This window comes from Macrotis lagotis, chromosome X (assembly GCF_037893015.1).
Source record: "Macrotis lagotis isolate mMagLag1 chromosome X, bilby.v1.9.chrom.fasta, whole genome shotgun sequence".
Classification (NCBI taxonomy): Eukaryota; Metazoa; Chordata; class Mammalia; order Peramelemorphia; family Peramelidae; genus Macrotis; species Macrotis lagotis.
This window is the reverse complement of record NC_133666.1, coordinates 249202981-249217900: the sequence shown is the minus strand read 5'-3', so window position 1 is coordinate 249217900 and position 14920 is coordinate 249202981. Positions and strand designations below refer to the sequence as shown.

The window sequence follows — 14920 nt, the reverse complement described above, 5'->3', positions numbered from 1 at the left end:
TCCCCTGCCCCCACCTCCCCGAGGACCTCCCCTGGGTCCCTTCCCGCCAGCCAGGACCTCTCTCCTCTCCACTCTGTCCCCTCCCCCCTTCCCCAGCCCCCCCACTGGCCCCTCCTTTATGTCCTTCCCAAGTGCCCCGCCCCCCGAGGAGAACCCCCTCGGCTCTCTCCGCCCCTCCCACCGGGACTCCACGCCCCCCTCCCGGGGTTCCAGGGGGACGGCCGGGAGGGCTGGAGGGGAGAAGTTGAAAGGCAAGAGCCGGGTGAATGGAGGGAGGGCGGCAGCGTCTGGCCGGCCCTGGGCGCGCTGAGGCTCTCTGCCCCCGGGGTGGTGGAGGTTAGTGCTCTTAAACCTCGACTCCTCTCCTCCCCCACCCCCCTCGACCCCCCTTTCCCCTCCTCCTCCTCCTCCTCCTTTCCCTCGTCCCTCCTCCACTCTCCAGTCCTGGGGTGAGCAGGCAGCCGGGCCGAGAGCGAGGGGGGAAAGAGGCGGACCGGGAAGAAAAGGCTCGTTGGTGAAGCCCCCCGGCCACCTCCCGGCCCAGGGTCCCAGCCCCGGGAGCCTCTGCCCGCCGGGCCCAGCCGGGGCCGGCATCCCCGCAAGGAGGGCGGCAGCTCTCAGTCTGCTTGGGGCGGGCCGGTAAGTGGGGGAAAGGAATTGGGGGGTCCGCTCCATTCATTCACCGGCGAGCCTGGGAGAGGAGAGGAGAGGAGAGGAGAGAGTGCGGGGCGCAGAGCGCTGGCAAGGCAGGGACGCCCCCCCCCCAAACGCACACACGAGTTTCCTGATTTCATTTGGGAGTTTGGCAGGAGACGTGTGTCCCGAGCAGAAGCGGCGGCGCCGGGGGAGCAGCCGGTGGCCGGGCCCAGGCTGCCCAGCCCGGCTGCGCGGGCAGCGAGCTGACCCGGGCCGACTGGACCGGGCTGCTCCCTCTCCTCTGCGGCCAGCCTTTCCCCCACGAGTTTCACTCTCACAAAGCTGCCCCCCTCCGAGCCGGGGACCTGGGGGTGGAGAGGAAAGTGGAGGACGAGAAGGAGTGGAGCGGGGGTGCTGGGGAGGGGGATCCCCTCTGAAAGCTCCGAGAGCTCTCTGGCCGGAGGGCTGGCGAGGAAAGGAAGGAAGCTGCCGCTCCTGCCCTTGGCTCCTCCGCAAAATAAATGCCACCGATTGTTGCTGGACCCGGGCCCCCGGGGGATACTGGGGGGACATAACTCGGGCCGGCCCGCCCCTCTGGGACCCTGCCGTCTAGTGTCTGTGAACTAAGCTCAGGGCGCTCCTCTCCGCCGGCCGCCGCGGTCCAGCCTGGGCGCTCCGAGCTGCCAGCTGAGATTGGATGCCCTGGCATGGGGGGGGGGGGATCGGTCGCGCCCGCTCCAAACGCCCCGGCTGCATTTTTGTGGGAAGCGGTGTGATGGGGGTGGGTATGGAGGAGTTGCGGGATGGAAAAAGATGGGCGTGGAGGTGGGGCAGACCACATCTGGGCTGATTGTCTCTGTGGGTTCAGCCTGGGGAAAGGACTCAAGGCCAATGTGTGTGTGTGTTTCTGGATTGATTTAAGCACATGCTTTCTTTTTTCCAGTTAGCGGTCCAGTGTTCTTTGAACTTGGAAAACTAAAAGATTCTCACAGTCTTCCCCAAACCAAACGTGCAGAAAGGAAGAGATTTTTTCAGGACTGGAGATGAGAGCTTTCCAAGGGGAAGGGGGCGGGAGAAAGTGCGGGCATGGGTTAAAGTAAAGACTTTTCCTCCACTCCCACTACCCCCCATCCCAGAACCATTTCCTGTATTTCTCGTTTTCTCCACTGTGATTGTGTCTCGAGTTTACCGTCGGTGCCTTGCCTGGAGAATATGTAACTTTCAAAACAAAACCAGCCGGAGGAAAGACTCTGAGCTGCAGCTACAAGAGGGGAGAGAGCAAACTTCAGCCTGAGGCTTGACTTTATCAGCAGCCCATGCCTTCTGCCTCGTGCTCTAATCAGGGATTTCCATCCATTCCAGGGCTAGTTTTCAAAAGAGAATGGATACTAGGTATTTCCTCTCACAGTGTTACTTGACTGGTGTATCTGTACTTTACCTCCCATTTATCTCTGCCCTCCCCAGTGGGGAGGGAGGGCTAAAAATGTATCTAGAAAGTACCAGTGAGAAATGCAAATAATTCAGGGAGAGAGAAGTCAAAGATGAGATTATAGCATGTATTTGAACTCTCATTAGAAAAAAATCGTAATGGTGGTGATACACTTGAAATTGTTACCTGGCAGAAATTTGATTACAAAGTAAATAAACTTTGATGGAATTGGATTGCTACCAAATAATACAGTATGCTGTGATAATACTTTATGCTATGGGTAGTAATATTGGACAAGAGGGATTTTTGTTGCAAAAGATAGAGTGAATGTTTTACATGAGGAAGGGGAGATGATTGTTAAGGCTAATTAATGAAGGGGTGGGGTAGAATAGGGTCTGAAAGCTATAAAAATCCACTTTTCCCAGAAAGGTTTAATAACTGATATCAATAGCAGTGGTTTGCAGCTTTCTAAAAAGGGTCTACTTGGAAGATGATGGGAATCATGAGACACAAAATAGTCTCAGACAACAGGATTGTAGATGCAATCTATTTTGGATAAGTGCAAAGTAATGCATATTGAAAACAGTAATTTACACTGCTCATCTATGCTGATGGGTTCTGAATTAGTGATAGTCTCCTGAGGAAAAGTGTGGAGTGATGAATTAAGAGTTTTACTGCATAGTATTCTATCAAAATGAATAAATTATGAGTTTATTGTAAAAGTGTATCCATTAGGAGTGTTTTCTTTACCTTGAATGATGGGATATAACTTCAAAACTTTTGGCAGCATTATCAAGGTCTTCTGTTCTTGGGAAAAACTCCTTCCTCACTTCTACCAGTTGAAATCTTCTTTTAGGGATCTAGTTAGGTGCTGCTCCTTCATGAAATCTTTTCCCCACCCCTGCTCAAACTTATTTCTCCCCACATTTTCCTATAGCACTTTGAACTGATCTCTTTTCCCTTCTCACCATACAGTATTCATTTGTATACATGTCATTGTATTCCACCCCTATTATATTTCAAGCTTTGAGGAAAAAAGATATAGCTCATTTTTTTTTTCATTTTTGAATTCTATCTCTGACACTTTTTATGTGACCTTGGACAAATCAACTTCCCTTAGCTTCACTTTCCTCATCTGTAAAAAGTAAGGATTGATTAAATGGCAGTTTAGATCCTTTCCAGTTTTAGAGTTAGAATCCTAAAGACATTCAATACAAAGCACATTATAGGTACTTAATAAATCTTTGTTGTCTTAATTTTTTTATCCAAATTAGTGATTTTATCAATATGCAGACAGCTTGTAATGAGAAAATGTCTGAGGTACATCAACAGTCGTTCTCCACCATTTAGAAACTTGTCTGGGTAAATTGCTTGGGGACCCTTAGAGGCTAAATTACTTTGCCAAGGTCATGCAGCTGCTATGCATCAGAGGTGAGACTTAAATTTAGGTTGTCCTAATCCACATTCTCCTGACTATCCACTCTAACAAGCACCCCCATTCCAACCCCCTGCTTCTCTGATACTTTTTCTTCCTTGGCTTTCTAGACAGGGCTCTCTCAATTAGACCATTTTCCCCCCTAGAGAATAGATTAGAGAGGGAAGAAACCTAATTACCAACTTGTTGTCTCCATACCTGTCAGACTGCTCTTTCTCAGTCTCCTTTGCAGGTTCATCATACTGTATGGGTAGATTTATCCCTGGGCTCTGCTAGGTAATTCTGTGCATTCAGAGCACTGGGCCTGGAGTCAGGAACTGAACTCAAATCCAGTCTTGAGATTCTAGCTGTATGACTCTGAACTGTCAACTGACTCAAATCGATGCCTGCCTCAGTTTCCTCTCTTGTAAATTGTTATGAGGATCAAATGAGGTAATTGTACAGAACTTAAAATATAGTAAATACTTGGCACATTATAGGTGCTTAAGAAATTCTTGTTTCTTTCCTTCCTCTGAGTGTCCAACTGTTATCCCTATATAGATGACTTCCAGATTTCCTATATTCAGTCTTCATTTCTCTCCTGAACCCCAGTTGGATGTTCTATCGGTGGACCCAACTTATCTTGTCCAAATCAGATGTCATTCTCTTTCCCCTCCACCCTAATTTCCCTGTTTTTGTGTAGAGCACAAACATTCTTCCTATCTCTAAGGTCCCTTGACTTTCCACTCTTTCACCCTTCCTCACCCTCCAGGCTAGGCATTTATTAAGTGTTAATTGATTTCACCTCCTGGACTTCTACCAACTTCTTTTCACTCCCACCGCAATCACCCTCATCATCACCTCTCACCTAGACAGCATTGTAAAGCACTCCTATAGATTCCCTCTATTCAGGTCTCTTCCCTGTCTATTCTTTAGAAAAATGACCAAATTGATATTCTTAACAACATAGATCTGACCATGTCAATCTGCAGTTCAAGAAACTTCAATTGCTCCCCTTCACCTGAGGGAGAAAATAAAAATTCTTCCATTTGGTTTTAAAATCTTATACATTCTGGCTCCAGACATCTTTTACTTGGGCTAATTGCATATTATCCCCCTTCACAGAATCTATGTTCTGGTTTAACTAACCTTGAATGTTACTGACACATACTCTTTCATGCCTATGCTGGGACATTCCCCCACATCAACTCTACTTGTTGAAACTCCTGGCTCCCATCAAGATTCAGTTCCAGATGCCTCCTCCAGATACCTTTCGCTTAGTCTCTCTCAATTATTAGTCCTACCCCCAACACTGTACATTTATTTTCTGTATGTGCTTTTTTTGTAGGCAACTAGGTGGTATCCTAAAGGGCCTGGAGACAGGAAGATTTTTCTCACTTGTGTTAGGCACTTACTAGCCATTTGACCCTAGGCAAATCGATTACTTCTCAGGAGGAGGAAACGGCAAACCACTTCATTATCTTTTTTTTTTAGGTTTTTGCAAGGCAAATGGGGTTTAGTGGCTTGTCCAAGGCTGCACATTTAGGTAATTAAGTGTCTGAGGTCAGATATGAACTCAGATACTCCTGACTCCAGTGCTCTATCCACTGTACCACCTAGCTGCTCCACCAATAAGTATTAATTAAGCATTTACTGGTATCTTGAACCACACCCTTAGGACTCTTAAGTTCTCCTCTGATGCTGAGTTCTGATAGGTGAGTTTTTATATCTTGCCCTGGCCCAGGCTGCCACTTCACTTGCCATCTCTACTCTGTGACTTCCCTTTTTGCTTGCCCATTATGTCATCTGTTGCAAACTCTCCTCTTTCCATGAGGATAAAGACTAATTGATTTATTTGTATTAGCAACTTAACACAGTGATAGGCACATAGTAAATGCCTAAATAAATGTTTATGTCTATATGTATGCGCTCATCCACCTACCTATGACAAACAAGAATTCTAAGAACCAAAATGAGGAAAAAGTGTTATCAACAGAAAGTCATTGAAAACTGAAGGTATGAAGTCAAAAGTATCCTTCATTCATTCCACAAACATTATTAGGTCCTGTTTGAGGTTCTGGGGCGGGGGGTGGTAAAGTGTGTTTTCTTGGGAGGAAAACAATATCTACACCAAAAATAAAATACCAAATAATATCTACACCAATCTACCAAAAAAATAAAATGTCAAAGATATATAAAGTAACTTTGGGTTAGGGTTAGTACTAGGGTCAGGAGTCTAAAGTCTTAGCAACTAATCAGGCTAAGTTTCCTGGAAGAAGGTGAATTTGGGATTATATTCAACAGAAGTAAGGAGAATGTGAATTCCAGGCATGAGAGTCACTTGGCTTGCCTCATCTTAGTTTCTATGCCTATAAAAATGAGGGAATTGGACTAGTTAACCTTTGAGGACCCTCCAGCTTTATAGACCTTTGACCCAAAGGAGAATGTTGAGAATGGGGAATGGCAAACAACTACAACAGAGAGATGGCCAATATTGGGCAATAAATCGAGGAAACCTATTTAATCAGTCAATGACATCTGTCCACAAAAGAGGCAAGATTGGTCTGAGTGATCAATGAATCTTTCCTCTGGTATCTTAGAAAATATGATTAAATGAAAGAAAAAGTAGGTGCCCACTTTCCAATAGCTTTTAAGGTCTTAAAGCCCCATAACCCAAGCGATGTTCTGTCCTTTCACTGTTTGACCCTTCATGACCCCATTTGAGGTTTTGACAAAGATCCTGAAGTAGTTTGCCATTTTCTTCTCCAGCTCATTTTACAGATGAGGAAATTGAGGCAAACAGGGTGAAATTACTTGTATAGGGTCACATAGCTAATAAGTACATGAGGCTGGATTTAATATTCAGGTCCTCATAACTTCAGGCCCCTCCGACAACTACAACCTAAGAAGAGCAAGGTTTCTTTCTTTGCATCATAGGATAAATGTCTATATAACTATTTATCAGAGATCTCTAGGTTGACAGTTGGATTGGGCTGGATAAGAGTGAGAATGAGGGATATAGTAGGAAATGTTTAACATTTTTTACTAGAAGTCATATATGACTAGAAATGAGTGTTAAGATAGAACTGAAAACAAGTGTGTGAATATGCCCAAGATCAGAGAGAGAGAGATGTAAAGAAGGGCAAGGAATAAAATAGGGTTGATCTGGGAGAAGAAAGCAGGATTGAAAGTGGGTCATTGAAAATTTTTTTTAATTGTTTTTATTCCTTCATCTATTTAACATGTGCTCTGCCACCCCAATTAGGAGCTCCAAGGGTCCCATTAGTACAAACTCGATTGTCACTAGATTTAGTTGTTATTAAGCTGGTTGTTTTGGATTATTGCTTAGCTCTCATTTTTTTTTATTTGCTCTGTCATCTTACCCCAAGCAGATGGTAAATTTCTCCAAAGTCAGAATTACATTTCATACTCTTTTGTATTTTACTCTTTTACTCTTTTGTATTTAAATGGATGCTTAGTGAATATTATTGTCTGTGAGCAACAATGATGATGATGATGATGATAAAAATAAATAGCAAGTATTTACATAGTACTTAAAGATTTGCAAAGTACTTTACAAAAATTTAATTTTGCTTTCATAACAATACTGCTATTATTATCATCATGTATATTTTAGAGATGAGACAACTGAGGCTGGATTTAGATTTCCCTAACTTTATGCACTGGGCCATGTAACTGGCAATGCATATATAAGATATATATCATATATAAGATAATATATGAGATATATATCAAATAGATTGATGAAAACCTAATATTGTAATCCTACATTTGGAATCTTTACCTATAATGGGAATATCCTCTTTCATACCCAGCTTCAACTATTCATGTTTCACCATATTTTATTCCCCCATCAGAACAGAGAGGATAATGTATTACATTATAGAGCAGATTGAAAAATGGAATCGGTCAATTCCTGATATAATCTTACCTGTATTGATAGGCTGCCTGTGTGATCATGGGCAAGTTTTATTTTGTTTCACACAGTCCTCCTAACAACACTGTGAGGTATGTATTTTTATCCTTATTTTACAGATGAATGGGAGGGAAATGAGGCAAAGAAAGAGGTTTGAGAGATACCTAGCTATATTCTAAATGACTGCAGAATTTATGAGGGAGTTTAGATTAGTTGATATACCTTCAGTCACAAACTGCTAAATGTTATATTTTCCCTGGAAATTACACATAATTACCCTCATTTGAGATGCAAACTCTATTCTACAGTATATAGGTGTCCCAAAAGTGTTAGTTAAATTTTAAGCCATTAAAAAAAACCCCAAGAACCAGGAAGAAAGCAAAATGGGCCAAATATAGGTATCACAAGATACCACTAATAAAGTTTGTACACTTTGTTCTGAGAGGGCTTATCAAACCCTCATTCAGAGCCTATTTACTCTTATTTTAGATATAATTTAACAAGCTTACTTATCCTATTTCCCAGTTCACAGCAATCTATAAAAAGCAAATTTAAAAAAAAAGCAAATTTGAAAAGAGAAGTCAGCTACTTGAAGCAGGTCCATTAAGGGAAGAAAGAAGTAATATAGTTGATGGTAGCAAGAAAGAAAAAAAGGAATATTATTCAAAGCAAACACAAGAACTCAAAAAATTTAAAATCTGATGGACATGTATTTATAAGGGCAGATAGGGTCACTTACCTTAAGACTATCTTGGAGGTGGCTAGGTGGCAAAGTGAATAGAGCACTGGCCTTGGAGTCAGGAATACCTGGGTTCAAATCCGACCTCAGACACTTAATAATTACCTAGCCGTGTGGCCTTGAGCAAGGCACTTAACCCCATTGCCTTGAAAAATCTAAAAAAAAATTATATCTCATAGACACTGTTGTGCTACAATATGGGGCACAATTCACTTAAAGATGACCATGAGTTATCTTAAAAAGGCTATAAATATTAAGTATCTTTTGTATTAAGATTTCTATTGAAAAAAATTAATATTAAGGTCCCAAACTTGGGACCTTAAAGGGGTTAATATCATCTGGCAAATTCACTTAGGAAGAAAATGATCCACCAGGACAATGTTGGATAAATATATTTTACTATAGAGAAATTATGTATGTAGCCATTTTTCATTCCTTGAAATTTTAGATTTAAAAAAATCTGTTTAGTCATTTTACTTTGGAAAGATGGTCTAAAAAAATCCAATTTATCTCATGTATTAGTTACTTTATTAATTGTTTTCTTCTTTGTGCTATCCTTTATAATCTTGTCCTTGGACCTTGGCTGATAAGTGAAGAAGAAACTCAGTATATTTAATCTTTTTACATTGACTTGTCCTCTTATTGGTTTGGTATAGTTTATTATTATTGATTGAGTCTTCTAAGAAGTTTCAGAAGCAATATTTGCAAAAGCATTCATGTTAAACTTTTAAGCAGCATATTTACTTGCTCTTGGACTTTGAAGGTGACATTTAAGAGGGTGTAGCAACTAGATCAATATTTAAAGGTCTTCACTGAGTTCCTGAAAATGATGTGCAATTACTGTATTTAAGGGAAGAATGCTCAGCAATATCAAAGATTTATTTAAGACCCACTGTTATGGTTCTTTAACCAGAATCTAATTTGAAAGGAGGGTCAGCTATGTGTGCAGATGTAGCAGATATAGCATGCAATCCCTGAAGTCAGAAACATTTAAGGTCAAATTTGACCACAGACACTTACTAGCTGTGTGATCCTAGATAAGTCACTTTATCTTGTTTGCCTCAGTTTCCTCAACTGTAAAAGAAGTTGGAGAGGAAATGGCAAACTATTTGAGTTTCTTTGCCATGGGAACCCAATTAAGATCATGAGCCAGTCAATACTGAAAATAATTGAACAAAACAACAGTGAAAGTAGAAGTAGACCTTTTCCTCTGTTGCCATTCATGATTTTAATTACATTAGTTGTTGAGAAGAAATAATATCTATATAGGTTGATACAGAGAGCAGAGCATAGGACAGATTGGAAAAGATTAGGATCTCAGATCAGGCCAAGGTATAGAACTGAGATGTTTTTCAAGAACAAACTTTTTAGGAAATATGTTTGTATGCTTGGAATGTCTCTGAAGCCGTCACAGATTCCATTCTTCAGCCAAGAAACCCAAATATTCACAATTCTCTTTGGATGACTGATGACATTTAGCATACATGTTACAGAAGATGGTAAAGATAATACCTCTAAAGAGGCAGTAAGATAAGAAGATAAGAAAATCTTGCTGTCACAATCTCAGGGCCTTCTGTGTATGCATTGTTTGAGGTCCTGGACTGGTAGAAAAAATATCTTCAAAGATTTGTTGCTATTTAAAAAATAATTTGGACTATATTCATCTCATTAAAAGACAAAGATTAGGGGCAGCTAGGTGACACAGTAGATGGAGCACTGGCCCTGGAATCAGGAGGATCTGAGTTCAACCCAGCTGTGTGAGCTTGGACAAATCACAGCCTCATCGCCTTGCAAACAAACAAACAAAAAAGATAATGATTACTTTTAGGTATACAGTTCATTTGTTCTGTAGTTTGTTTATTCTTGGGATGGTCCTCTTAAGATTTCCTTTGCTGGGGACAGCAGGATGGTGCAGTGGATAAGGCACTGGCCCTGGAGTCACGAGTGCCTGGGTTCAAATCTGGTCTCAGACACTTAGTAATTGCCTAGCCCTGTGGCCTTGGGCAAGCCTTGCAAAAACCTTAAAAAAAATTTCCTTTGTTGTTGGGAATTCATCATTTACCATCCTAATTATTAGCTGTGTGGATTGATCAGTCAGTTGATCAATCAGTAAACATTTATTGTCAAATACTGTGCCAAACAAAGGAGATTCAAAAGGAGGCAAAAGAAATTCTTTAGCTCAAATCTGTGATGCACTGGTTTATATAAACCACGTGACTCCATAAAGGAATTTGCTTCTGAATTCTTTTTATTTAAGGCAGTGGAGTTAAGTGACTTGCACAAAGGCCATACAGCTAGGTAATTATGAAGTGTCTGAGTCTGAATTTGAACTCAGATCCTCCTGACTCCAGGGCCGGTGCTCTATCCACTGCATCACCTAGCTGCCCCTCTGAATTCTTTTTTAAGGTAATTCCTCAAAATGTGTAATTTTCTTTTTACTCTGTTGTTTGATTTTTCTTGTTCTTAGATGTTGCAGGTATTTTTAGCATGTTGCCAAGGAACTTGAAGGTGTGAGGAATGCAGAGAAGTCACAGCTAACTATAGGGAGAGAAGGAAAGTGTAATTGTGAGTGATTTTGGCAGCCATTGAGGCTGCAGATCACTCAATATTCTCACCCCGCAGAGGAAAGGAGGAACATAGGCATGAATTCCAGGGAAATGTTCCTATAAAGAATCCCATTTGAAAGGAAACAAAAATAAACTTTTCTAATATTTCCTAGGGTCATATGAGTCTAACTGAAAGGGACCTTGGACATCATCTGAACAGATAAGGAAACTAATAATTGGCAGTAATTGCCAGAGCCAGGAATGAACCCCTTGTTTTTTGTTTTTTGTTTTTTCAAAGCCAGCATCTTTTCCACTAGACTAAGCTGCTTTCAGCAGTAAGACCATTGGTGACTTTGAAACTAGTTCACTACCTTTCTATGAGACAGAGCATGGAAAAGAGTAGTTCAAGACAAGTGACATTTATAAGTATTCTTTTTTGGGGGGGGGGACATAGGAACCAAAAGGGCAGCTAGATGGTGCAGTGATTAGAGCACAAGATCTGGGGTCAGGAAAACATCTATCTGGGTTCAAATCCAGCCTCAGACACTTCCTAGCTGTGTGAATCTGGGCAAGTCCCTTACTCCTGTTTGCCTCAGTTTCCTCATCTGTATAAAATGAGATGGAGGAGTAAATTGCAAATCACTTTACTGTCTTTGCTAAAAAAGAAAACTCAAAAGGGGTCACAGAGAATAGGACACAACTAAAGCAAGTGAACAACAGGAACCAGAAGGGAACAGGAAGCAGTGGGTGGGTTCTTACACATGTCATTCATTACAAGCTCCACTATCTGGTTTTGGGGTTAGAGAAACAATGTCATGGGGGTGGGAAGAGCATTGAAATTAGATTCAAGAGAGACTCAGGTTTGATTCTCACATTTTCTAGTTGTATCCCTGCACAAATCACTTTCACGGGGCAGCTAGGTTACTCAGCGGATAGAGCACTGGCCCTGGAGTCAGGAGTATCTGAGCTCAAATCCAGCCTCAGACACTTAATAATAACCTAGCTGTGTGGCCTTGGGCAAGCCATTTAACCCCATTACTTTACCAAAAAAACCCCCCAAAACTACAAATCACTTTCACATTTCAGTTTCCTCATCTGTAAAATAGGGATAGTGTTCAAACTACATAATAGATTTGTTGAGGAAATGTGAACTACCCTTTATAAGGGAATAATAAACATTTATAGCACCTACTTGTATGCCAAGTTGTCTACCACTATTTTGTCATTTGATGACAAATTTATCAGATCTCTTTTTCAGAAAAGTAGTGCCTGCAAACAAAGACTTTTCCTTTCTAATGGGTGGAGATAGTATATGGGGAAATACCAAGGTGGGGGAATTTTAAATAATAATAATAATGTTAATTATAAAAATGCTAAGTATTTATAAATGAAACATGGTAATGAAAGACTAGCCTAATTAATAGAAAGGCAACTTGACATGGTGGGAAGAGAGCTGACCTTGACCTGAGTTCAAGCTTTGCCTTTTACATACTGTCTATGAAACTTTGGGGCAAAATACCTGGTCCCTTAGTGCTCTGGGAAACTATCTTAGGGCTGACTCTTAAATTGTAGAACAGGTACTAATGTCCTTTAGTAGAAGAGGGTTCCAAATGGAAAACTACTCCTCATTAATGAAATCACAGAAGTGGATAAAAAAGAAAGTATCATGCAGAAAATAGGGGTTGAAGTCAAGATGTAATATTAATGGCAGTAGAACAGAAAAGATCAAAGAAGGCTCCAATACTCTCCAATACAGAGATATTAACATAAAGTATTTAAAAAATTGCTACCATATTGGAATCTGAAGAAAGCCCTTGGAATGTGAATGTATATTGGCTAAAAATATAATTGGATTGATAAATGAATATGTGCCAACCTAGAGAGAGGTCCTTGAGGTCAAATGAAAGAATATTTATAAAAGTGCCTAGCTCATAGTAGGAGCTATAGAAATGTTTCTCCCCCTCCTTATTCCCCTTCATTTCAAAGAGCTTTTGTTTATTCCTCATAACTAATAGAAGGGGGGTGTTTTATATAGCTGCATCTGTTCTAGCAATATGTTGTTGTTTCCTCCAGTGATAATCCATCAATAATCATTTTGCAAGTACCTACCATGTGATAGACATTGAGAAAAATATAATTATCAGTCAGTAAAATTTGATATTATCCTGACTTAAATGCCCCATAAAGTCCCTTTATGCTGCAATGAGCACAGAGGTAGGAAAACCCTTTATCTTGGTGGTAGGATATTGCTAGGTGGTTCAGTGACTGGACCTGGAGTTAGGAAAAGCTGAGTTCAAATTCAACTTCAGATGCTAACTTGTATGATTTAAGGTAATTCACTTTACTGCTAGCTGCCTCAATTTCCTCAGCTATAAAATGGGAATAATAATAATAATAGCACCTACCTCCCAGGGTTGCATGGATAAATGAGACATTTGTAAAGCACTGTTCAAACCTCAAGATTCTATATAAAGCTTTTATTTCTCTAGTATTGTATTTTTGTCCAACTTTGTAAGATGCCTAAAAGTTGTGGTCACAATGATATACTAGGAAGAGTACAGTCTAAGGAGTCTGGGTTCTCATTTCTTCTCTTTCACTAAGTAAGTTAATCATTCTGGAGGTTATGGTATAGATGGAACTCAAGTATTGGAGACAGGAGACAGGAGTTTGAATCCTGTCTCAGATGAATTCTAGTGCTATGATCCTGGGTAAGTCACTCATCTGTAAAATGGGATAATAATAGAACATCCCATTTTGTGAAGATCAAATGAGATCATATTTAAAAAGCATTTCACAAACCTTAAGAGTACTTTATAAATGTTAGCTATTTTTACTGTTAATATTATTATCTGTGAACTGAGAGACAGTATGGTCTAGCAAATAGAACATTGTTGACCTGATAGCCAATAAGATCTGAGTTCAAAGTCCCTCTTCTGACATATACTGAATGTATGACCTTGGACAAGTCAAGAATTCCATTATCCTCCTGGTAAATCAGGTTTAAAGCCTAGGTGCATCCTCAGCTCTTCATTTTCTTTCACCAGCCCCTTGCTATAGCTGATCAATTGTCAAGTCTTGTCTTTTCACATTTCTCAGTAAGACATATATAGACCCCTTTTCTCTGACACTGCCAACCATCCTGGTGCAGGCCCTCAGTGTCTTCTGAATATACTATTGCAAAAGCTTCTTGGTTCCCTTCCTCAAGCTTCAATCCACTCCAGTCCATCCTCCTAAGCATCTCTCTCTCTCTCTCTCTCTGACACACACACATACACACACACACACACACACACACACACACACACACACACACACACATAAACAGACATTAAATAAACTCCAATTGTTCCTTTTATTACCTTCTGGATAAATAATAAAACTCTGTATGGCTTTTAAAATCCTTTATAAACTAATCTGTTCCTACCTTTTCAATCTTCTCTCCTGTCTCTCCCCAACCTTACCCCTATATTCTGATTGAATGACATTGTCTTCTTTTCTGTTCTTCTATTTCTAACCCTGGACATTTTCACTGACTGTCCCCATGCTGGGAATGCTCTTCCTCCTCTTCTCCACTTCCTGGTTTCCTTGCTTTCTTTTAAAATCCCATATTCTACAAGAAATCTTTCCTAGTTCTGCCCTCTGAGATGATCTCTACCTTAATCTGTCTGTATCTTGTTTATGCATGTAATACACACACCCTTAGATTGTTAGCTCCTTGAAAGCAGGGACTATCTTTTGGGGGTTTTTTTTGTGTGTGTCCTCAGTGCTTATCCAGGACCTGGTACACAGTAGGCTCTTTTTAAAATAAATAAATTTATTTATGCAAATGTATGCAAAGATAGTTTTAAACATTCATTTTTATAAGGTTTTGAATTCCATATTTTTCTCTCCTTCTCTTCTCTCCCTCTTCCCTTGAAAGTGAGTAATCTAATATAGATTATACATGTATAATGATGTTAAACATATTTCCATATTAACACTGTACACAGTAGACTCTTAATAAATGCTTGTTGATTTTATATGACTTAATTCACCCTACTATAGACAGATAAGTCTTTAGGGTGTAGAGAAAGTGTCAATCTGTATTGGTAAAGAGAGTTTTTCTTCTTTTGTTCTATCTCACACCTCCAAGCTGAATATTAGAGTAGATGATACTCAAGCAAACTTTCAGTCCTGAAAATATGATTCTATAGTATCTGGGCCAGGAATATCACAACAT

At 40.5% G+C, this 14920-nt stretch overlaps 1 protein-coding gene across 4 annotated transcripts in view; it reads left to right on the top strand.

The window, feature by feature from the left end:
- The first annotated feature begins 234 nt into the window (after positions 1 to 234).
- LHFPL2 (LHFPL tetraspan subfamily member 2) overlaps positions 235 to 14920 on the top strand; it is a 231397-nt gene continuing 216711 nt past the window's right edge. For 3 of the 4 annotated variants that reach the window (XM_074208395.1, XM_074208392.1, XM_074208394.1), the window contains exon 1: positions 235 to 336. The gene's annotated coding sequence lies outside the window, so the exon portion shown is untranslated. Of the gene's footprint in view, positions 337 to 397; positions 640 to 14920 lie in introns of those variants that run through there. The other variant, XM_074208393.1, reaches the window with a different exon arrangement.